The 23,335-nt window shown below is 36.9% G+C and overlaps 1 protein-coding gene and 1 long non-coding RNA gene across 6 annotated transcripts in view; one reads left to right on the top strand and one right to left on the bottom strand.

Annotated features, from left to right (window-relative positions):
* Positions 1 to 23,335, bottom strand: part of LIN7C (lin-7 homolog C, crumbs cell polarity complex component) — a 385,573-nt gene that overhangs the window by 76,428 nt on the left and 285,810 nt on the right. The gene's annotated exons all lie outside the window — the stretch shown is intronic.
* The window catches only part of LOC126934718 (uncharacterized), a 136,597-nt gene that overhangs the window by 28,727 nt on the left and 84,535 nt on the right, over positions 1 to 23,335 (top strand). For 3 of the 5 annotated variants that reach the window (XR_007719081.1, XR_007719080.1, XR_007719079.1), the window contains exons 3-4: positions 13,437 to 13,509; positions 18,190 to 18,256. This is a non-coding gene — a long non-coding RNA (uncharacterized LOC126934718). The remainder of the gene's footprint in view (positions 1 to 13,436; positions 13,510 to 18,189; positions 18,257 to 23,335) is intronic. The other 2 variants (XR_007719083.1, XR_007719082.1) reach the window with 1 other exon arrangement.

Genomic DNA, 23,335 nt, shown 5'->3' with positions numbered 1-23,335 from the left:
GGGGGTTAGGGGCTTCAACATATGAATTTTGGAGGATATAATTCAGTCCATAACAACCCTGAACCCCTGTCCTGCAGTAATGCCCTGCCCTCTCTGGTGGAGCCTGTGTGTGAAACCCTGACTTCCATCTCTGCCCTGCATTAATAAGGAAACAAAACTGGTAAATTAAACTTTATCAAAATTACAGTCTTTTGCTCTGTAAAATAACCTGCTACAAAGATGAAAAAACAAGCTGCAGACTGAGAGAAAATACTTGCAAATTACAGACCTAATAAAGGACTTATATCCAGAATATATAAAGGACTCTCTAAATTCAGTAGTAAGAAAACAAACAATGCAATTAGAATATGGTCAAAATCTTGAACAGACACTTTTCTAAAGATGACATCCTGGTGGCAAATCAGTATACGAAAAAATAGTGAATATCACTAGCCTCTAGGAAAATGCAAATTAAAGCTATATGTGCTACCACACCTATTACAATAACCAAAATAAAAATTACTGATAGTACCAAGTGCTGATGAGGAATGTTAAATGGCATAGCCATTTAACATTTCCAAACAATTTGGAAAATAGTTTGGCAGTTTCCTGTAAACATACACACACCACAGGACCCAGAAATCTGTTTCATCAGTGTTTATCTTAGAGAAATGAAAAGTTATGTTCACACAAAAACCTGTACATGAATGTTTATAGCAGCTTTATATTGTACCGGTCAAAACTGGAAACAACCCATATGTCCTACAACTGATGAATAGAATAACAAAGTGTGGGCCATCTATACTATAGAATACTGCTCAAAAATAAAATGGAATTAACTACTGGTTCATGTAACAACTTGGATGGATCTCAAAAGAATTATGCATAGTGAAAGAGGCCAGTCTCAAAAGGTTACATATTGTATGATTACATTTATATAATATTATTGATGTGGCAAAATCAATGCTGCATAGACATATGATTGCCAGGGGTTAGGATTGGGGGTAGGATATGATCATTAAGGTGTAACTCAAGGGAGTTTCTTTGTGGTGACAAAACAGTTCTGTATACTGACTGGTGGTGGTTACACCAATCATAGAACTATATACACACACACATACCCCCAAAAGAAGTCCACACAAAATCTGGTGAAATCCAAATAAAGTATTGTACTATTGTGTTACAGTTATTGTTATTGTATTGTATGTACCAATGTCAGTTTCTTACTTTTGACAATGTTCTATGGTTATGCAAGATATTATCATTAGGAAAAGCTGGGTGAGAGGTACATGGAAATTCTCTGTACTATATATGGAATTTCAAGTCTAAAACTATTTCAAAATAAGAGTTATAATTTTAAAAAAATTAGTTGTAACAAATTTTTAAAAATGTTCTAGTCTCACACCTGTCTGACTTCAAAGCCAGTGTGATTAAACCACTACAGCACATGGTAAGGATCCATTAGAAAAATGCTTATGTTAGCAGGCACAAATAAGGGACACTCCCAGCTATTCAAAATTATTTTTGTCTCCTTAAACTCTAAAATAAAAAAGCACAAAACAAGAAATGGCTGAGATAACTGTAACATTTGAGGTGGGATGGTTTTAATAGATTTTACCATTTTAACTCTTTTAGGTTAAATCCCACTTTGTTGTTCAGTGATCTCAGAATGTGTTATGAATTCTCTTTGGTAGATTTTCACATCAGCATTTCAAATCACCTTACTCTAGATGTTTTTCTCTTGGGTGTTCTTTTTGTTAATATTTTTAACTTCACAAAGCTCTTTTCTATCATTTTAGTCAGTTAATTGAAAGCAAAGCTTAAAGGAAACGAACATGTTTAAAATAAACTTTTTAGGGTTGGAGACTACATGCTTTTTGTTATTTTTCTTGCTCTGATATCTTATTAGTGTTATCACATTCCTGAAATACTTAACATGGTTAAAAGCGTGAAAAGCACAAGTATTGAAAGACCTTAGGAGACTGCATTTTGAAGCCCTCAAAAATGTGAACTGGGAAATACATAAAACAACTCTGTTTGTTGGGCTTAAGGTCATGGGAAATACATCTGTTTGCATTTGTGGAGTATACGGTCATAGAAAACTACGCCACATGAAGCAATGGAGCAAAAAGCACAGCAGCAATATGCGGTTACATCATCTGCTAAGCATGTATATCACAAATTACTTGAAAGCAACCATCATGATATTCTGGGTCCCACCAAAATGTTATGATTAAACATTCACAACAAAGGCTGTGACCAGGAGCCTTTGTTCTGAGCAGGGTTTATTTGAAGAAAATGGAATGTTATTGTAATAAGAAACCTGGGCTGGCTCTGCCTCTCCAACTCATTAGGCTGTGGTAATGTGCATGAGGTGGTAGGGTGAAGGGAGATGGGCTGGGGAGAGGCTCATAAGTTCCACACAACACCCTGGGGCTTGACAAGGGAAGAGGAATGACAGGTGTAGAGGAGATACATGAAGTTCTCCATCGGATACCTCCTGCAGAGTTGGAGTCCTAGCCTTCAGGGCAGAACTCTCAGGAGGTGCACTCTATCATAGTCAAAAATTCCAGTGATACATTGTTCATGAGAAAAATCAGACAAGGCAATTACAGGAAAGAGCAGGAAGCCACCTCCGTCTTCCAATCAGATTTTCAATATTTAACCATCACTTCCTAAGTACAGTTGGGCTCACTGAATTATGCAGCATCCACAAGACTGTCAGAGAAGATTTGTTCCTAATAATGGATTTTTGCATCACAAATGAATAGGGCTCTTCGACTTTATATTCATCTCCCTTTTCTGTGGTTACTTCTGCCTAATTTGCGTTTTTACCTGTCACTTTGCCTATATTATAAGAAATGTGAAAAATATGAAGAATCCTCTTTTATTGTCATGGCCTATGAGTGCCCAGACTGCTTGACCCTATATGAATTAAATACACCTTTTTGGATATTTTGTTCTTCCTGTATGTAGGGCTTCAAATGGGTGCAAATAAGATACAGTTAAATCTAAATGTACTGTTTCCACCAGAAGAATAAAAACAGGCACTAGTCTGCTACCAGCTGAAGATGAGAAAGTGAAAACAGGTGTAGCTGAGATAAATTAAATTTAAAAAAATGGGAGCCTTGGGCATTTTTCATAACAGCCCTGGAGTTAGTGGTTGGCTGGGAGCAGGGACAGTCCTGTGTGTGGTTTGAAGTTATGTGGAAGTCATTCACATTTAGCATTTATTCGCAGGCTATGGGGGTAAGGGTGATGCTCATTTCTCGTAGAGAGAGAATGTTCACTTACTAAAAGCCTGCCTGGACTTTGTCCTTTTCCAGGGACCATTGAACAATTAGGAGTTCTAGATTATACCTGGCATTAAGGATGTCATAACAAACTCCACTTTCTAAGGTTTCTGATCCTTACATATAATCAAGGGAAGTAATGGTTTATTTTCATCTGCATGCATTCTCATACCTTTGCTGAGATTATGCCAGGGAAAAACAAGAACATCCATTTAATGGGAAGTGTCATATCTTCCTCTGACCCACCCTCCCTTCCTTTCTTCATTCCTTCCCTCAGCAGAGGTTTTCAAGTGCTTGCCGTGTGCCAGATAGGCACTGTGCTAGGCTCTGGGGAAATCACAACTAACAACATGTAGCCCGTGTTCCAGGGATGATTTTACATTCCAGTATGGAATACAGAAAAGTAAACAGGCAATTGCAACACAGTGTAATAAGTAGAATACATCTTCTGGTAATAATGATAACAATAATAGGGGTATATTTCTTAGGTGATTCTCTCAACTATCCCTTGAGCCAGGTACTATTTTTATTCCTGTTTTACTGAAAAAGCTTGAGGCTTGGTCAATTTTGCAAGTTCATAAACTTAGCAAGTGTAAAGTTGGAATTTGAATCCTGGCCTGTGGAATTTGAATCCTGTTTGTGCAGTCCTAGAACTGGAGCACTTAACTTTGACACTAATTGGTTGCTATGGGAAAACATGGTGGTGGCAATGTACATCTAGCATAGTCTTGGAAGCCCCAGAGGGTGGTTACGGAGGGCTTCTTAGAGGAAGTTACAACTAATCTGAGAATCGAAGAGAGAATAATAGTGGAAATAATAAGGTATGAAGAATAAGATATATTTAGGTTGGAAACCTGGCCATTCCTACATTTTAGCTTGGGTAAAATGTTTAACTTCTCAGCCTCAACTGCCTTATCTATTAAAACAATGATGCTAATATTATCCCTATTTCAGAGTTGTTAGAATGCAGTGAGATAGCATAGCATATGTGAAAGTTTTAGCATAAGACTTGGCATTAGGAAGACACCCAGTAAATGTTTATTTTCTACACTTTTCCAAGCAATAATAACATTCTGCATTTTACCATGCATACCATGGAATGTGTGATCTGCCTTAACCCAAAAGCCATGGGATAATTCAGATAGTTTAAAATGAGAGTTTAGATTATTTATTCTAATTTTTATTAGTCCTAACCCTAATATTGCCTTGGTTATTTTGGGTATTTCACTTATCTACTTGCCTAACAACTCATTCAGCTATTACTGGGTATATTTTAGAATAAACATTCCTGGAGGAAAAAGATGTTTGGCTATTTCTCAGAAATAACAGAGCTTGAAAGGAGCATTTATCAAAACAACTAAAAAAAAATCTCAGTGACTGGTTGCTGGATTAAAGGAAGAAGACATGAATCTAAAACATAATAGATTGCTAATTGTTTCTCAAGTTCATGGCCATTTGTAACATTTAAAAATAATTATGTACATTATGATAGAATTACTTTCAGATGTAAGAAACCCCTCTTCTCCATACCATTTAATTAAATATTAGGTACTGTTGAAACAAATGGATGAAATTGGTTTAGGATAAATGGTTGTACCACTGTTACTGCAAGGTGAATACTCATAAGCAAGATTCATAATCTTTCTCATTAAATCTCTTTTCCTCTTATGTGTCATATCTCAGTTAATATTATCACCATCCTCTAAATTACTCAGGTTAAAAACTTTGACTTATTTTTTTCTTCTCTTTGTATCAAACCAGCTGTTAAATGTGGTAGGCAGAATTCTAAGATGGTCCCCAAGATTCCTGCAACCTGGTATAATATTTTCTATATAATTCCTTCCCTTTGAAGGGGAACATCACACACCGGGGCCTAATATGGGGAGGGGGGAGGAGGGAGGGATTGCATAGTTATACCTGGTGGGTGCTGACGAGTTGATGGGTGCAGCACAACAACATGGCACAAGTATACGTATGTAACAAACCTGCACGTTATGCACATGTACCCTAGAACTTAAAGTATAATAAAAAAATAAAAAATAAAAAAAAATAATTCCTTCCCTTTAAGCGTAGGTGGGACTTGTGAAAATGATGATGTCACTCTAGCGATTAGGGTACATTATATGGCAAAGGCAAAGGGATTTCACAGATGTAATTAAGGTCCCTAGTCACTGGATTTTGACTTAATCAAAGTGGATTATCCTAGGTGGGCCTGACCTAATCAGCCCTTTAAAAGAGGGATTTAGCCTTTCCTGAGCCCAGACATTTGGAGGAGCAGATGTTCTCTTGCTGGTTCTGAAGAAATAAACTGTAATGTTATCAGAAAAAAGAGCACGGGGTAAGAATATGAGAGTGACCTCTAGGAGCTAAGAGGTGTTTCCAGCCAGTAAGTACCAAGAAAAATGGGGAGGTCAGTCATATAACCACAAAGAAAAAAAAAAAAGAATTCTGCCAACAATTCCAATTAAGCTTGGAAGCAGATTCTTCCCTAGTCAAACCTTCAGACAGGGATGTAACCCACCTGACATCTTTACTGCAGCCTTGTGACACCTGAGCAGAGACTTAGCTAAGTCACACCTGGACTCAACCCACAAACTGTGAGATATCAAATGTATGTTGCTTTAAGTGACTACACTTGCATTAGCTTGCTATGCAGCATAGAAAACTAACACATTAAGTTCTCTTCATTCTCCCCTTCCAGTGTCTTTATCTATCCCCTTTTCTCTATTACTGTGGCCCTCATTTATGTCTTCATGTCTCTCACCTGAACTAATAACTTTCTAACTAGTCTTGTCATTTTCAATTTTTCACTTCTCCAGGAAATCCACTGCCCATATATCCACTGTATTCTGTCTTATAGAAATGTAGTTCTGATTATATCTCCCCCTTTAAAAATTCTCGTTGCTCCCAATTTTCTCCACAGTCAAGGGAGTATAGCTTTGTCATTTGGGCTACAGGTTTTTGATTTAGAGAGCTATGGATTATGAAATTAAATTCCAACACTTAACCAGCTTTATGAACATGGGCAGTGAATAAACATCTTTAAGCCTCAGTTTGTAAAGCAGAGGTTATAATTTTCCCTTCCTAATAGGGTTATGGTGAGAATTAAATAAGATAATGCATGTAAAGATTATGTCACATAGTATGTGCTCAATAAATCATAGCTATTTTAGTGGTTATGATATAATTAAATTCAAACTCTTATTCTGGTACTCAAAGTTACTAATGATCCTCAATAGCTTTTTCAGCCACATCTCCTACATCTTTATGCAAATCTTATGGATCAGCCATGAGAGACTATCACAAAACTTGAAGTTTTCAGTTAGCTTTCAGCTAGCACCTATAAGTGCTCCTTTACTGAGTACTTACAGCCCAAGTCTGTTCTGCTCTGTTGGAGGCCCATTCTGATTTGTGGTGCCATATAACTTGTTAGTTTTTGTATCAACCCTACCCCTACAACCTTTCCTTTTCTTTTACCTTTTGACTCAGAATTTATCTTTTTGCTTCTGCAGCAGTTTTCTTGCCCCTATGCTTAGTATGTCAAACTATGTTTTGAACTCCAACCTGCTCACATAGTTGGGTACCTCCCCATATAAAAAAGAGATCATTTTTATATTCCCAGTTCACTTGGCACATAATAAGTACTCAAAACCTTGTTGGATGATTAAGAATTAGTTTCACTGACCTCCTTGTCAGTCCTAAGAATGATGGAACAAATTTTTTTTTTAATTTATTTATTATTATTATACTTTAAGTTGTAGGGTACATGTGCATAATGTGCAGGTTTGTTACATATGTATACTTGTGCCATCAAAAAGTGGGCAAAGGATATGAACAGACATTTCTCAAAAGAAGACATTCATACAGCCAACAGACACATGAAAAAATGCTCATCATCACTGGCCATCAGAGAAATGCAAATCAAAACCACAATGAGATACCATCTCACACCAGTTAGAATGGCGATCATTAAAAAGTCAGGAAACAACAGGTGCTGGAGAGGATGTGGAGAAATAGGAACAAATTTTTGTAATGGATGATAACTACTAATGGTTGACTGGCTTTAGAAACATGTTATTTGGCTTAAATAATTAAATATTCTACATAAGAATGCATCAAAGTAAACTATGTGTGCTTTATAAAGCACAATAAAATCCATGAAAAATCTAGATGGCCAATTTGTTTAAATAAACATATCTCTATCTTTATATATGCTTCTTTTTCAGAATAATTTCAGATCTTCATTGTTCTAACAAATCTTTTTATTCCAAACAATTGCATTTATTATCCTGCAAAAAGTCTTGAGATACCACCTAGTGTAGAGATCTGGAGACTTGAATGCATGTAAAGTAGGAACTGTGTCTTCCCTTTCTCTCTGTTAACATACTCTTGTTGATACATACACTCTGCCTGGCTTCTTCTTCCATATCCAGTTGAAGACCATTCTTGCTGGAAAATGTAGACCTCAAATAGAAATTATGCAACCTCGCCTTCTTTTCATCTGGTAATTTTGCATAGATGTTCCCAAGAAGTATTTGAATGCTGAGGAAATCGTTTAGTCTTGAGAAATATAATCTTTTTCTTTCTTTTTCTCTCCCCCTCTCCGTCTCTCCCTCCCTGTCTCCCTCCTTTCTCACTCTCTTTCTTTCTTTCCTTTTGAGGCAGGGTCTCACTCTGTCACACAGGCTGGAGTGCAGTGGTGCGATCTCAGCTTACTGCAGCCTTGGCCTCTTGGGCTCAAAGCGATCCTTCCACCTCAGCCTCTCTAGTAGCTGCTACTACAGGCACACATCACCAAGCCCAGCTAATTTTTGTGTTATTTATAGAGACAGAGTTTTGCCATATTACCCAGGCTGGTCTCGAACTCCTAGACTCCAGCAATACACCTGCCTCAGCCTCCCAAAGTGCTGGGATTACAGGTGTGAGCCACCGTGCCTGACCAACTTCATTTCTTTCTAAGCACTAGCTTTTTAAAACTCTATTCTTAGAAGATAATAATAGCAATGATAGTCCTTGGTGTTATTAGTTGTATCCTCCTTTATTTCACCTTCTATTTATTTTAAATTGGAGCTAGAATTTCTTCTTTCTTAGAATTTTAGAGTCCATGAAATACTGTAAGTAATGTGTGTGTGTGTGTGTGTGTGTGTGAGGGTCTTTAAAAATGCTCGCTTTTTGTTAAACTCGGTGCTAGGTATTTTACGTGCATTTTCTTAGTTAATTCTCCCAACAAACCTACGTGGTGTATACTATTACTTTCCTCATTTTTCCAAGTGAAAACAAGCTTAGAGAGGTTAAGTGATTTTCCTAGTCAGTTTGTGCTCTTTTTGCTGTTCTTGCTTTACAAAAGAAAACTCTGAGATTTAAAGAGGTTAAATAACTTGCTCTATGTCACACAACTAGTAAGTCTCACACCTAGGATTCAAACCTATACGTTTCCTTGAGTCCGTAGTCTGAGCTTTTACCCTCTGCGCTATAGCTCCTTCCTTTCCTTTGAAGGTCTTGATATCTGCTTTCTTAACATCTTCAACACATGCCAGCCTCTGCCCTTATTTTCTTTCTTATTACAAATTCCAAGATGGCATGGTAACCATTCAGTTCTTCCTTGTAAGATAGAAGTTGGTTCAAAAATAGCAGTTTCTTTGCTGTATCTGCTATCATTTCAGAGATGATATTGTCAGTAAGGTAAGCAAAACAGTTTTTAACTACTTTACTTTGAGCTGCAAAGTCTTCTAGTAAATGTGAGAGTTTCCCATGAACACATAGCTTACCTCTGTGCCAGTTTTGTCATAGAAGCAGTCCATTATATTTAGTACATGAATGTCCCCAAGACTGTGCAGGAAGTCAGATCCACACATATTGAATAGTAGACTTAGGTATTATAATGGAGGACTCTGTTTCCAGAAGAATAAAGAATCCTTAATTATACTACAACTTTTAGAAAAGACAAAAGTTGGTGGGACATAGTGGTTGACATCTGTAATCCAAGCACTTTGGGAGGCTGGGATGAGAGGATTGGCTAAGCCCGGGAGTTCGAGACCAGACTGATTAACATAGTAAGACCCTATCTCTACAAAAAAAAGCGACTGGGCATGGAGGTGCATTCCTGTAGTCTCAGCTACTTGGGAGGCTGAGGTGGGAGGATTGCTTGAGCCTGGGAGGTTGAAGCTGCAGTGAGCTGTGATTGCACCACTGCACTCCAACCTGGATAACAGAGTGAAAGAAAAGATAAAAGTTGATGATGTTCTACTTTTTAATTCATTTTATTAATATTAATTTGTTCCTTTATAACCAAGCTTCAATTTGGCACCTTGACCCCAATGACCTCAACTGATGGTAAAGGCTCTGCTATTTTTGTTTGTTTTCAGACAGGCTTTCACTCTGTCACCTATGCTGGAGTGCAGTGGTGTGATCACAGCTCACTGCAGCCTTGACCTCCTGGGTTCAAGTGATCCTCCTACCTCACCTTCCAGAGTAACTGGGACTACAGGAATGTGCCACCACCCCAGGCAAATTTTTTATTTTTTGTAGAAACAGGGTCTCACTATGTTGCCCAGGCTGGGATGGGCTACTTTTGACATACCTAATGACCTCAATCTTGGTTTTAATTGTAATAAGTTTAGGAAAATATATTCTTTATTAGTAGCATAATATGTTCACCCTTTTATTCCACACTCATATTTTAGAAAATAACTAAAGAAATATAATAGATACTCATAATTGCATAAACACTGTATTGAGGTCAAAAGTGGCTACATTGTTAAAACTAAGCTGTTTTGGCCAACGAACAGCCAATTTCACCCAACAATAGCTTGAAACATTTTTCAAAAGTTGATGGATGGCTTAATACTTAGGTGGTGAGTTCACAGGTGCAGTAAACCACCATGGCACAAGTTTACCTATGTAACAAACCTACACGGCCTGCACATGTATCCCGGAACTTAAAATTAAATTAAAAATTTAAAAAAGTTCATGGTGGAATGTCCAAATTCAAGTGTTAAAGTAAATTTAGGAGTATAAACATGTCATTATTAAAACTCAGGCCTCCAGTATATTTTAGAAAGGCATTGATTATCTGTAATTTTTATTTGATTAAATAGGCTGTAGCATTCTTCTATAATGATTAACTGTTTCTCTCTCACTTTGTCTTAACCCAAATGGTCTTCACTATGCTCCTGGTGACAAGTTTAAGAATTCCCATTAAGATTGTATCTAATGTATCACTGGGCTTTCCCCCTTCCTTTTATATTTAATCCATTCCTTTCCAGAAGAAATTCTCTTTAGTTGTCATATTCTTCACAGGAATTATACCAAATATTAATAATAACTCATTTATTATTGTTAGCATCAACGGTAGAGTTACCATATAATTTCTTACCTACATCAGAGTGAAAGGAAACACTATTAATTGTTACTTTCTTATATTAGAATATCAAATTCACCCTTGTTATCTGTCTTAATTAGGGTCTTTATTTGCAACAAAAATCCACTAAAATTAACTTAAGTAAATGAGGAATTTATTGGAAGGGAATGGGGATGGCTTATTAAACCCTAGGATAAGAAATGAAGCTGAGACTTTTGAGGATCTGAACCCAGCACATGGAAAGCCAAGAGCTTGACGTGTTGCTCTCTGCTTTTGAGGGGCCATAGGTTACTAACTTAGTGATTAAGTCCATGCCTTCTTTAGGAGCCATAAGTAATGAATCATTCTCAGAATGAATAGATCAAGCATGCCATGAGGTGTCTTTCCATTACCAGTATATAAATATTTACTGCTGTCACAGTTCATTTTTCACGTTTTCATAAACGCCCATAATTTGCCAGGTAAGCATGCTGCCACATACATAATAGATGATGAGTAAACATTTGTTGAATGAGTAAGTATTATAACTCACTTTTAGAGTGCTGTCATATTCCTTCTTGGATATGAAGATGTGACAGTGACATCTGTCCCTCCATTGACTGATTATGCACATCGGTATTGCCCTGGGCAGGATTGATGTGACTGATCTGACACCTTATCTTTGTGTTCCCTGCAGACTTTAATTTTCCACCTAACACATGAAAATCTTAGAAGATCAAATAACTCTAGTCCAGGATAATTATCTTCAAAAACCATTTGATTTGTTTTCTTTGAAAGTCAGGCTTACTGACTTGAAAAAAAATTAAAAAAAAATATTTGAGCAGTTTGAATTAATTTAAAGTCTGAATTAAGAAAATCTGCCAGAATAGGCTTCATTTAAAATTTTTTTGTAGAAATTACAAAAGTGCTAGGAATTTAATGCTTTGAGTGACATCCTTGTGGTAAGATTAGGTCAATAAAAAGCTGGAGAAAACAGCCAGAAGTTTCTTGGCACAATTGTTCTATACCAGACCCTCCCTGGCTTCTGTCTAGGGTTTTTCCCTCCCCTTATTATTCCTGATCAGAATTGGTCCCTGGGACCCTGGTCTTTGGATCCACTTTTCTCCCAGCATCTTAGCAAGTCCTTTCTGATTCCCACCCAAACTCTTCTGGTCCCATTAACAACAATTCCAATTGGCTTTCTGGCATCTATCTTTAAATATCTCTTGACATCCCTTTGTGAAAACATTAATTGTTGCCTCTACTACATGATTTAGCTCCACCTCACACTACAAACTAAGACTGATTACCAATTATGCACTGCTGGTAAAGATTTGGTTCCCACTTGTGAGGATACATTGTTTTTGTTTGTTTGTTTTTTGTTGTTGTTGAGACAGAGTCTCACTCTGTTGCCCAGGCTGGAGTGCGGCTGCACAATCTCGACTTACTGCAACCTCTGCCTCCCAGGTTCAAGCGATTCTCCTGCCTCAGCCTCCCAAGTAGCTGGGACTACAGGCACATGCCATAACACCTGGCTAATTTTTGTATTTTTAGTAGAGATGAGGTTTTGCCATGTTGGCCAGGCTGGTCTTGAACTCCCGATCTCAGGTGATCTGCCCGCCTCTGCCTCCCAAAGTGCTGAGATTACATGCGTGAGCCACCGCACCCAGCCTCATTGTTCATCGTTAATATATTTCCAAGCATGGATCTTTGTATCTGCCCTAATGAAGAGATACAACTCGTTTATTATTGTTAGCATCAATGGTAGAGTTACCATATAATTTCTTACCTACATCAGAAAAAATGTAAGAGTGAAAGGGAACACTATTAATAATTGCTCTGGAATAACAGGTGCACATCAGGATTGCCCTGGGCAAACTGGGACTATTGTTACCCTAATCATTACTGATTATCTGGCTTCTCTGGGAAAATATTTTATTTCTGTATTGAGATTCATTTATTTTTATTCATGTGTTTAAATCTCTTGAGTTTACTGATTTCTGGAATAAGCAATTCAGTAAGTAGATTAGAGATCAGTCTTACTGAAATACTCTTTAAAAGCAAACAAACACTATCCAAGGACCTTAGACTTTCAAAATTAAGGAACATTTGACATTTTAGAAATACTTGACATGGACACTTTTCTTTTAAAAGTAAGGAATTGATTACCTTGTCAGAAGGAGTTACCTACTTTTATCTTTATTCACAAATAATTACTAGTTTATGTACGTTAGGATGGCATTAAGACTTTAGGGTTTTTTTTCCGAAGCCCCTGTGACGTAGTCCAGTATGGACCATAATTTAAAGTTCTGTAATAGAAACATGCATCCAAAATTGACTAAGTAGTTTTGCCTCTTTTATGTATAAATTTCTAAATTTTTAAGTTTTGGATAATTCCTTATACATTATACACATATATATTTATAGAATATCTGAGTTGATAATTACCTCACAAACCATCTAATTCAGTGGTTTTCCCCCTTGGCTGCGTATCTGAATATTTGGGGAGCTTTAAAAAAAAATACTCTCTTTCCTATCGCCAGAAATTCTAATTTAAGTGGTCTGGGATGGAACCCAGGTATAGACATTTAAACAAAAAATGCCTCAGGTGATTCTCATGAGCAGTCAGGGCTGAGGCTGCTCTGATTTAATTCAACCCTGGTGTTTCACATCTGAGAAAATTGAGGCCCCTCTTACTTAGCTGTCACTGTGGGTTAACAATCTAAATATCCCTGTGAATCTCTAGATGTTTTTAAAAGGGCTCTGCAAATGTGACATCACCTTCTTTATTTAGAACTGATCATAATTTTTATGGCTTCCAACAGATGTCTTGGTTTCTTGAATTATCCTTTCACGTCATGGGGCTTCTAAGGCACTTGCTGCCAAAGGAGCCGGAAGGTATGCCTCTTTTTCTGTTCTCCAGGTAGTAGAGCATATTTTAGCTTTTTATTTCTTGCCAGTATTCTTGCTTCAGTTTCTTCATTTATCTTTTGTCCATCAAAGTTTGTCTTTCAACACTTTAGATTATGTGGATTACATGCCTGAAGATGTCAAACTTCAAAAATATTTTTGTTTTGCCTTTATATTTGAGTGATAGTTTAGCTCAGGGGTCAGCAGATTACGGCCCAAGGGCCAAGTCCAGTAAGCTGCCTATTTTTATAAAGTTTTATTAGAACACAACCATGCCCATTGATTTATATGTTGTCCACAGCTGCTTTTAGGCACAACAGCAGAATTGAGTAGCTGTGACGGAGATTGTACAAGCCACAAAGCTGAAAATATTTACCATCCGGTCCTTTACTTTAAAAATTTTCTGACTGGTTAGCTAGTTAAACTCTCTGGACTGCAAGACATTTGTAGGCATTGTGCCTCTATCTTCTAAAGGTAAATAAAGCTGTAGAGATATCAGAGGTCAACATGATTCCCACCTACACTTCCATTACCTACATTAATGACTTGGTCTTTTTGCATGATTAAAGGGTTTTTTCCTTTATCTCTGAAATCTCATAACTTTTAGGCTATGTCTTAGTGTCACTTATTGTTAATCAGTTTTTCTTATCACACTGCACATTTGATTCTTTTTTGTTATTTTTGAATGTTGTTTTGAACACCTATAATCCAAGGATGCCAGTTATCCACATTTTCATTTAACTTTGATGGGCTTGTTTAGTTCTATCTTTTTTCATATATATCCCTATCGCTTACTTTTTTAGCCCCGTATTCTGTATATCTTACAGTATTTTCAGTAATGCCTATTCATCTTTTCCCTGGCTCTCATAACTCTGCTTTAAGATTGTTAAAAATTCTTAAAATATATGACAATATGCTTGATCACAATTTTGTCTGCCTGGTGACAACATTTTTTTTTTTTTTAAACAGATGTTGCTTCTTCATCTGCCATTTGTTTTTTCTGTTTCCTTCCTCCTTTTTTTCTTGCAATATCTTTACATAGTTTGTATACTGGTTTCTTTTTAATTACTACTTATCTTTCAATGAGATACGTTCTTTCTGACTATTTGCAGGAGATAGGACAGGGTTATGTTCTGAGCTATAAAGAATTTTCTATGGTTCATGATTGTGGCATAAACTACTAATTGCATCCTTCAACACTCATTTCTCCTTTCTTCTAATACAGTAGAAACCAGGTTCTATTCATTGTCACTGTTCTCAGTTATAGCCCTAAAATTCTCAACTTTCCTTGCAGGGGATTATAGCAATGTGACTAATCTTTGTCCAAGAATATATAAAGCAAAAGTGTTGAGTTGGCTTTTGGGTAAGCACCTTAAATGTGAGAGGAGAATAGAGCCTTCTTCCTCATCTCTGCAGCCTAGAATATGGATTTAATGACCAGAGTTCCAGAAGCCATCTAAAACCATGAGGGGTGCTTGAAGATGGAAGCCATGTACAGAGGGTAGCAGAGCAGAAAGTTAGGAGCCTGGCTTCCTGATGACACCATGAAGCCACTATACAAGTCTTATTCCTGGAAATTTTTAAACAAAAAATAGCTTTTTTGAGATATAACTTATATATACAGTTCACCCCTTGAAAGTGTACAATCCAATGGTTTTTAGTTTGTTCACAGAGTTGTGCAACCATCACCACAATCAGTTTTAGAACATTTGAAATTATTTTAAGTGAGAAAAAAATAATCATGTTAAAGTTTTTTGGATTTTTTTTTTTTGTTACGTAGTTGAACTTCATCTTAACTGATATGGTAATAAAGCTTTTTATAACAGAGTTGTGTGAGTGTGAGTGGGTGTGCAAGAGAATCGCTTTGCCTTTATTTTTTCACTGCTTACCAAAACTGCCAGCTTGGAGTTCAGGATCTTCCTCTATCCTGCCTCATCTCACCAATAACTTGCTTCCTGTTGAAATGTCATGTCTGTGTGGTTCTGCTTTCAGTCCCAGCTTCCCTACTTCTCTAAGGTGCCAAACAAGCACCAAAGAAGTTTCGCCTCTAAGCCTGCATGTTCCAACACCATTGTTTAGGCAAGGAATTGGTGGTTGCTGTCCCACTTCTTAGGAGAGCACATGCTCTGCAGGGTCCTGGCTTTGTCTTCCCCATGGGCCAATTTAATGGGCTCTTCCCACTGGGCTCTTCTCAGTAGACTCTACATTAGTCAACCCCTTCCTCACAGAGCATAGTTCAGATGAACAGTCATTTCCTAGTTTTCTCAAGGATGGAACTTGCATTCTGTTTTCCTTCTTCTGCTTGTTGCAGTGTGACTTTGGAGAAGAGAAAGGAGACAGATGTTTTTATTCCACCATTTTAAAACCAGAAGTCTCCTTGCTTAATTTTAAAATAACTTATTTATTTATTTATTTAGCAAAGGATACATGATCACCAATCAGTGGTAACTACTATTAACATTTTGGAGAATATTTTTCCAAATTTTCTCTCCCTCAATCTGTCTCTCTCTCTATCTATATTAACCTATTTAATTTCTGGAAAACATGATATGGAATTATTAAATAGTATACAACATTATTTTTAATGGCCTTTGGCATTTCAGTGTATGAATATAGCATAAGTTATTAACCAATCCCCTAGTTTGGGCCACAGTCCACAGGGTTGACGAGCATTACCTCAGCTCTAGTAGTGAGGTTGAAATAATTACTGAGCTCTAGGGCTGTCATATGAACATAGGCATAAAAGGCCACAGACTTTCAAGGACTGGGATGCCTGCTCTGCTGGGAGTTCGCAACATCGTAAGACCCAATGGCCCTCTCTACTTCCCATTGAAGTCTTTTTAAAAAAATACTTTTAAAATTTTAAACCAATTTTAGACTTGTGAAATAGTAAAAGTAGTACAGAATTCCTTATATTCTTTACCCCATGTTCCTTAAAATTAACATCTTACATAAGCATAATAAAATGATCAGGAACAGGATATTAACATTAGTACAATACTGGCAACTAAACAGCAGACCTTATTTGAATTTCATCAATGTTTCCATTAATGCCTGTTTTCTGTACTAGTATGCTAACAGTGATCCCAGATTGCATTTATTTGTTATTTCTCCTTAGTTTCTTTCAGTCTATAACAGTTCCTCAGTCTTGCCTTTTTTTTTTCTGTGATGTTCACACTTTTAATAAGTACCATTCAGTTAATTTGTAGAATGTCATTCAATTTGGAATGTTTTCTCATGATTAGATTGAGGCTGTGTGTTTTTGGCAAGAGCACTACAAAAATACTCTTGTATCTTTCTCAAGGTATCGTTATCCAGGAGTAATAATCTTGATATGTCTCATTGCTGCTGATGTTTATCTTGATCAGTTGTTTAAGTTGGTGTCTGATCAGTTAAGCAAAATTAATGTTTTTTAACCACACAGTGGCCTATCAAGACACTATCTCCCGTATTTAGGTTAGTTCTTTTTCTTACCCATCCATTTCAGTGTGATTATGTTATTCATTTTTAGTATGATTAGATTCATTTGTTAGTGTTTCTACTCGGTTCTGGGTTCTCCTTTCCTTGCATCCTGGTTGATTTTAAGTTTTTGTTTATTTTGAGGATATGTGAAGGGTTTGTGAAACTGTGGTTCTAAGAGTCAGAGCTATACAAAAATACGTACTTGGAGAAGTGTGACTCCCTCCTCATTCCTAAAACTCTGTTTCCATTCACCTCTTTTCTCCTCTTTTTCCACTTGCTTCCTTAGGTAACCACACTAATTAGCTTCTATTTATCCTTCTTTTAAATCTTTTGCACAAAAGAGCAGACACCTTTGTATTTTCTGTCTTCTTATGCCCTAGAAATACTCTTTTGGGCCTTGCTTTTTTCACTTAACAGTATGTCCTGGAAATCATGCCATCCTGTTCACAGAGACCTTCTTCATTCTTTTTTACCACTGCATAGGATTTCATGGTGTGGATGTATCATAGTTTATTCAACCACTTTACTATGTATGGGCATTTGGATTGCTTCCAGTATTGTATAGCTACAAACAAAGCTGCAATGAATACCCTTGTATATATGTATTAATGTGTTGTTGAAAGTGTATCTTCGGAGTAGATTCCTAGAAGTGGGATTGCTGGGTTGAAAGGTTAAAATATATGTAGTTTTGTTAGACATTGCCAAATTTATTTCCGGAAGGGTTGTACCATTTACATAATTGGTACATAAAACCCATAAAAATAACTTTTTCCTCATAGCATTACCAACAGAATGTGTTGTCAAGTTTTTAAACTTTAGCCAGTCTGGTGAGAAATGATACTTAGTGTGTTTTAATTTGTATTTCTCTAATTATGAATGAATTTCAGCATTTCCCATATATATGAAGGCCATTTTTAATGTCCAGTTTTTGTGAATTGCCCATTCATGTCTTTTCCCATTTAAAATTTTTTCAATGTAGTTTAATTTTTTATTTTATTTATTATTATTTTTTGAGGCAGAGTTTCTCTATTGCCCATGCTGGAATGTACTGGTGTGATCATGGCTCATGGTAGCCTCCAACTCCTGGGCTCAAGTGATCCTTTTGCCTCAGCTTCCCCGGTGGCTGGAACTACAGGGACATACCACCGTGTTCTGTTATTATTATTGCTATTTTGGTAGTAATGGGGTTCTCATTATTTTTCCCAGGCTGGTCTTGAATTCCTGAGCTCAAGTGATCCTCCTTCCTTGGCCTCCCAAAGAGCTGGGATTACAGGTATGACCCACCACACCTGTCCTCCTATTTTTTTTAAATGAGTTTTCAGTCTTTTGTATCTCGGTTATTAAGAGTTTTTCATATGTTAAAACTATTAGCTCTTTGTCTGTGGTATATGTTGTAAATCTTTTCTCTCAGTTTTGTCAGTTGCTTTTTTACTTTCTTTGTGGTGCTTTTGTTATGTAAAGTATTTTTTATTTTCAAGTAGTAAAATTTATTAATTTTGTTTTTTATTGCCTCTGATTTTTTTAACTTTTTATTGCCTTGGGATTTTGAGTCATCCTTAGAAAACTTATCACTACACTGAGATTAAAAATGAGTTTACCCATAGTTTCTTCTAGTACTTTTACAGTTTTATTTTTAAATATTTAGATCCCTAATTTATTTGAAGTTTATTAATACGGATGATGTGAGAGATGGATCTAATTTTGTCTTCCTCCAAATGGCTACCCAGGACCATTTGTTTGAGAGTGTCCATCTTTACCCCAGTGATTTGAGCTTATAAATAAGAACATGGTATTTTGTTTTCTGTTCCTGCATTAATTCTCTTGGAATAATGGCCTCCAGCTGCATCCATGTTGCTGCAAAGGACGTGATTTCATTCCTTTTATGACTGTATAGTATTCTATGGTATATATGTACTGTATTTTCTTTATGTAATTCAGTCTGGATGGGACACCTAGGTTGATTCCATGTCTTTGCTATTGTGAATAGTGCTGCGATGAACACACAAGTGCATGTATCTTTTTGGTAGAACAACTTATTTTCTTTTGGACATATACCTAGTAATGGCATTGCTGAGTTGATTGGTGGCTCTGTTTTAGGTTTTCTGAAAAATCTCAGCTGGGCACAGTGGCTAACGCCTGTAATCCCAGCGCTTTGGGAGACTGAGGTAGGCGGATCACTTGAGGTCAGGAGTTCTAGACCAGACCAGCCTGGCCAACATGGCAAAACCCCATCTCTACAAAAATACAAAAATTAGCTGGGTGTGGTGGCACACGCCTGTAATCCCAGCTACTCAGGAGGCTGAGGCAGGAAAATTGCTTGAACCCGGGAGGCGGAAGTTGCAGTGAGCCAAGACCATGCTACTGCACTCCACCCTGGGCAAAAGAGTGAGATTCCATATTAAAAAAAAAAAAATTCTCAAAACTGCTTTCCACAGAGGCTGAACTAATTTACATACTCATCAATAGTGTATAAGCATTCCCTTTTCTCCACAGTCCTGCCAGCATTTGCTGTTTTTTGACTTGTTAATGATAGCCATTTTGACTGCTATGACATGATATCTCATTGTGGTTTTGATTTGCATATCTCTGATGATTACTATGTGGAGCATTTTCCCATATATGTTTTGGCCACTTATATGTCTTCTTTTTAGAAGTGTCCATGTCTTTTGCCCCCTTTTTATTGAGGTTTTGTTTTTTGTTTTTTTTTCTTATTGAGTTTTTTAGGTTCCTTATAGACTCTGGATATTAGACATTTGTTGGATGCGTAGTTTGTGAATATTTTCTCCCATTCTGTAGGTTATCTGTTTACGCCATTGATAGTTTGTTTTGCTGTGCAGAAGTTCTTTAGTTTAATTAGGTCCCACTTTTCAATTTTTGTTTTTGTTGCAATTGCTTTTGAGGACTTAGTCATAAATTATTTCCCAACGCTGATGTCCAGAATGGTGTTTTCTAGGTTTTCTTCTAGGATTTTTAGAGTTTGAGGTCTTACATTTAAATCTTTAATTCATTTTAATTTTTGTAAATGGTGAAAGGTAGTGGTCTGGTTTCATTCTTCTGCATATGGCTAGCTAGCTGTACCAGGACCATTTATTGAAGAGGAAGTCCTTTCTGCGTTGCTTACTTTTGTTGATTTTATTGAAGATCAGATGGTGTAGGTGTGCAGCTTTATTTCTGGGTTCTCTATTCTGTTTCATTGTTCTGTGGGTCTGTTTTTGTACCACTACAATGCTGCTTTGGTTACTGTAGCCTTATAGTCAGGTAATGTACATTTGAAGTCAGGTAATGTAATGCCTCTGACTTTGTTCTTTTTTGCTTAGGGTTGATTTGGCTATTTGGGCTCTTTTCTGGTTCCACGCGAATTTTAGAATAGTTTTTTTTCTAATTCTGTGAAAAATGACACTGGTAGTTCGATAGGAATAAGTGCTGAATCTGCAGATGGCTTTGAGCTGTGTGGCCATTTTAACAGTATTAATTCTTCCAATCCATGAGGTTGGAATGTTTTTCCATTTGTTTGTGTAATCTATGATTTCTTTCAGCAGTGAGAAAACTGACATCTTTATACTGTTGACTTACCTAAACCAAGAACAGTTTATTTATTTTTTAGTTTTTAGTTTTTCTGGAGTAATTTACAATTTTTTTGTGTGGAGGCTTTTGGTTGATCTAGAAGTAGGAAAAGACTGTCCTGGGCCCTAAGTGGTCAGGAAAGAAAAAATACACTAGAAAATGTATCAAGGATCTGGTAAATCTACTTACAGTGTCTCAGAGTTCTTCACAACCACTCTGTAAAGTAGGTATTGTTAGCTACATTTTATAAATGGTTATAATGAGTCTTAAGTATTAAATAAATAGAAAGTGGTCAATAGTGAAGGGAGGATATAAATTTATGTGCCTATATGTCTCCATTCCATATATTATTTGCAAGAGCATGCCAGGTAATGGAACATCTAGGGAAGGAAGCATTGATAATAAAGTTTAAAATCTTCAGAATGAGGCTAGAATGGTGGTTAGCCTAGATCCAGTATTAGAACCCAGTGCTTGAGCCTAGTATTTAGTTCTGCACACTTCACTTTTAGTGGGACATGGCTAGGCTTGGATAGCAAAAAGATTTCACCCCCTTGTTAACACTAACCGAGCACATTAGCAAACTGTGTAGGGATCAATATGCAGTGTTTTCCATGAGTATGAAGATAGGGAAATGGGGTGTGCCAGCTATCTGTTAGTCAACCTTGGGCTATACAACGAGCCCAAAGGGAAGTGACAAAGATGGGGTGGGAACTTTTAAGCATGCCATGGAATGGAAGGTTTGAAATCCAGGCTTGGTGTGGAGGAAGTTTTGCTAGTTTTTTTGCTTTTTTTTTTTTTACATTTGAAAAAAAAAGTCATGTCAACTTTTTGTGTGTGATTCTTGTGGTTAGAACAATGATGTTGTGTAGAGTGCCAACTCAGGTTCCATAGAAGGAAGAACTTTTTTAATAATCAAGAATTGCCTAAATATGGGGGGAAATGGCCTGGCGGTGATCATGCACTTGCTGATTTTTCATTGTTACATAGATTTTGAGAGTTCAGGCTTTGGGATTATAAGATCATGGGTACTTGTGTTGAATATATTACAGAAGTCACATCACTCCATTATATATACTCCTAACCCTCTAGAGCATGGTGTAGGACTTATTTTACATTTATTTGTATGATCCTTTGCTTAAGATACATCTTTCCCAGCACATGAGTACTCCAAGGATGGCAGTGACTGGTTTTTTTTTTTTTTATACTTTAAGTTCTGGGGTACATATGCACAACGTGCAGGTTTGTTAAATATGTATACATGTGCCATGTTGGTGTGCTGTACCCATCAACTCGTCAGCACCCATCAACTCGTCATTTACATCAGTTATAACTCCCAGTGCCATCCCTCCCCCCTCCCCCGTCCCCATAATGGCAGTGACTGTTTTGTTCATAGTACCTGGCACAGAATAAATGCTCAATAAAGGTTTGCTGAATGAATGAATGAATGAATGAATGTAGGTTTGTCACTCTGAGCTGTTCCCTCCTGGGAGCTATTACCAATCTTGTACTTGAGTCACTTCCTTTGAAGTGCCAAAATACGTTAACCAATAGGGACCCCAAGAGACACAGAAGTCACAGAATGGTGACACTCATGCTTTATGTCCCTGATTCCAGTTTCACTCATGGATCAAGGGAGGGATGAGGCAGGGGAGGAAGGATGTTCAGAAGGAGGGGTGGTAATCTCTTGATATTGTTCTTTCAGACTTTGCACTCCCCTTTTAGAAACCTCATTATACTTCCTATTAGTTGTTGAATATTGTCTTTTCTACTAGATCCTCCTTGTTCAATTTCTAGTTTTTCTGTTGTGCAGTGTGCTCCATGAGTGTAGGGACCATGTTTTCCTTAATTATTTCTGTAACCTGAGCACCTAGAACAGTGCCTGGTGTATAGTAAGTACTCAATAAATTTTTGTGAGATGAATAAATAAATAAATAAATGAAATGTGGTCTAGAATCTGTATGTGCCCAATAAAGTAGTGTATGAGATATTAGGACATGCAATACACAGTCTCTGTTTTCAAGTTGCTTGTAGCCTAGGTAGATACTTACAAATATGCAGACAAAACTCTAATACACAAAGAAAAAGGCACTGAAGCAGAAATTGAGTTTAAATCTTTGCCCCCAGTGATTTGGCTGTGAATAGGATTTCAGTGACCAGTAACAATTACCCTGCTCTTTATGGTGAGTTGTCATAAAGTATATGTGCCCCTGCCTTTTCTTGTAACTTCTAGTAGCAAAAGAACACAAGGCTGCAACTTAAAAGTCCAGCATGTAGTCTCTTCAGTTTCCCTCAAATGTGACAGTTTAGTGGGGAGCAATAATTCAAAAGGATCTTTCTGGAAGTAATGTTGCAAAATTCTTAGAAAAATCTAAATTGCAAAGTGAATATACAAGGGAGTAGTTGTGCAAGCATCTTCAGCCCAAGATGCTTCAAAAATACTGAATCATCACCAAGGCCAGAAAAATAGACCTTATCTTATATAACCACACATTGAACTATACATGAACTCAAAATATGTAAAGGGAAATTAAAATTTTTTTGCATGTTACACAAAACAAGTCTCTGAGAGGCCAGAGAATAGTATCTTAGCTAAAGGAGTATTTGATGTTAGTTGAACTGTAAATTTTTAGGAATTTAATATTGATTACAGTTATATGCAAAGAGGACATGAGGAATGTGATGGGCTGCCATCAGCCAGGAGAGACTGTTATACTTGGAACCATAAGAAACATGTGTGAGTGGTCAGGGTGCTGAAAGAATAGGGCTGAAATGGGCTGTCAAGAATGCA

This window comes from Macaca thibetana, chromosome 14 (genome assembly GCF_024542745.1).
Source record: "Macaca thibetana thibetana isolate TM-01 chromosome 14, ASM2454274v1, whole genome shotgun sequence".
Lineage (NCBI taxonomy): Eukaryota > Metazoa > Chordata > Mammalia > Primates > Cercopithecidae > Macaca > Macaca thibetana.
Note: the sequence above shows the minus strand (reverse complement) of the source record. Positions and strands in the feature narration are given on the sequence as shown.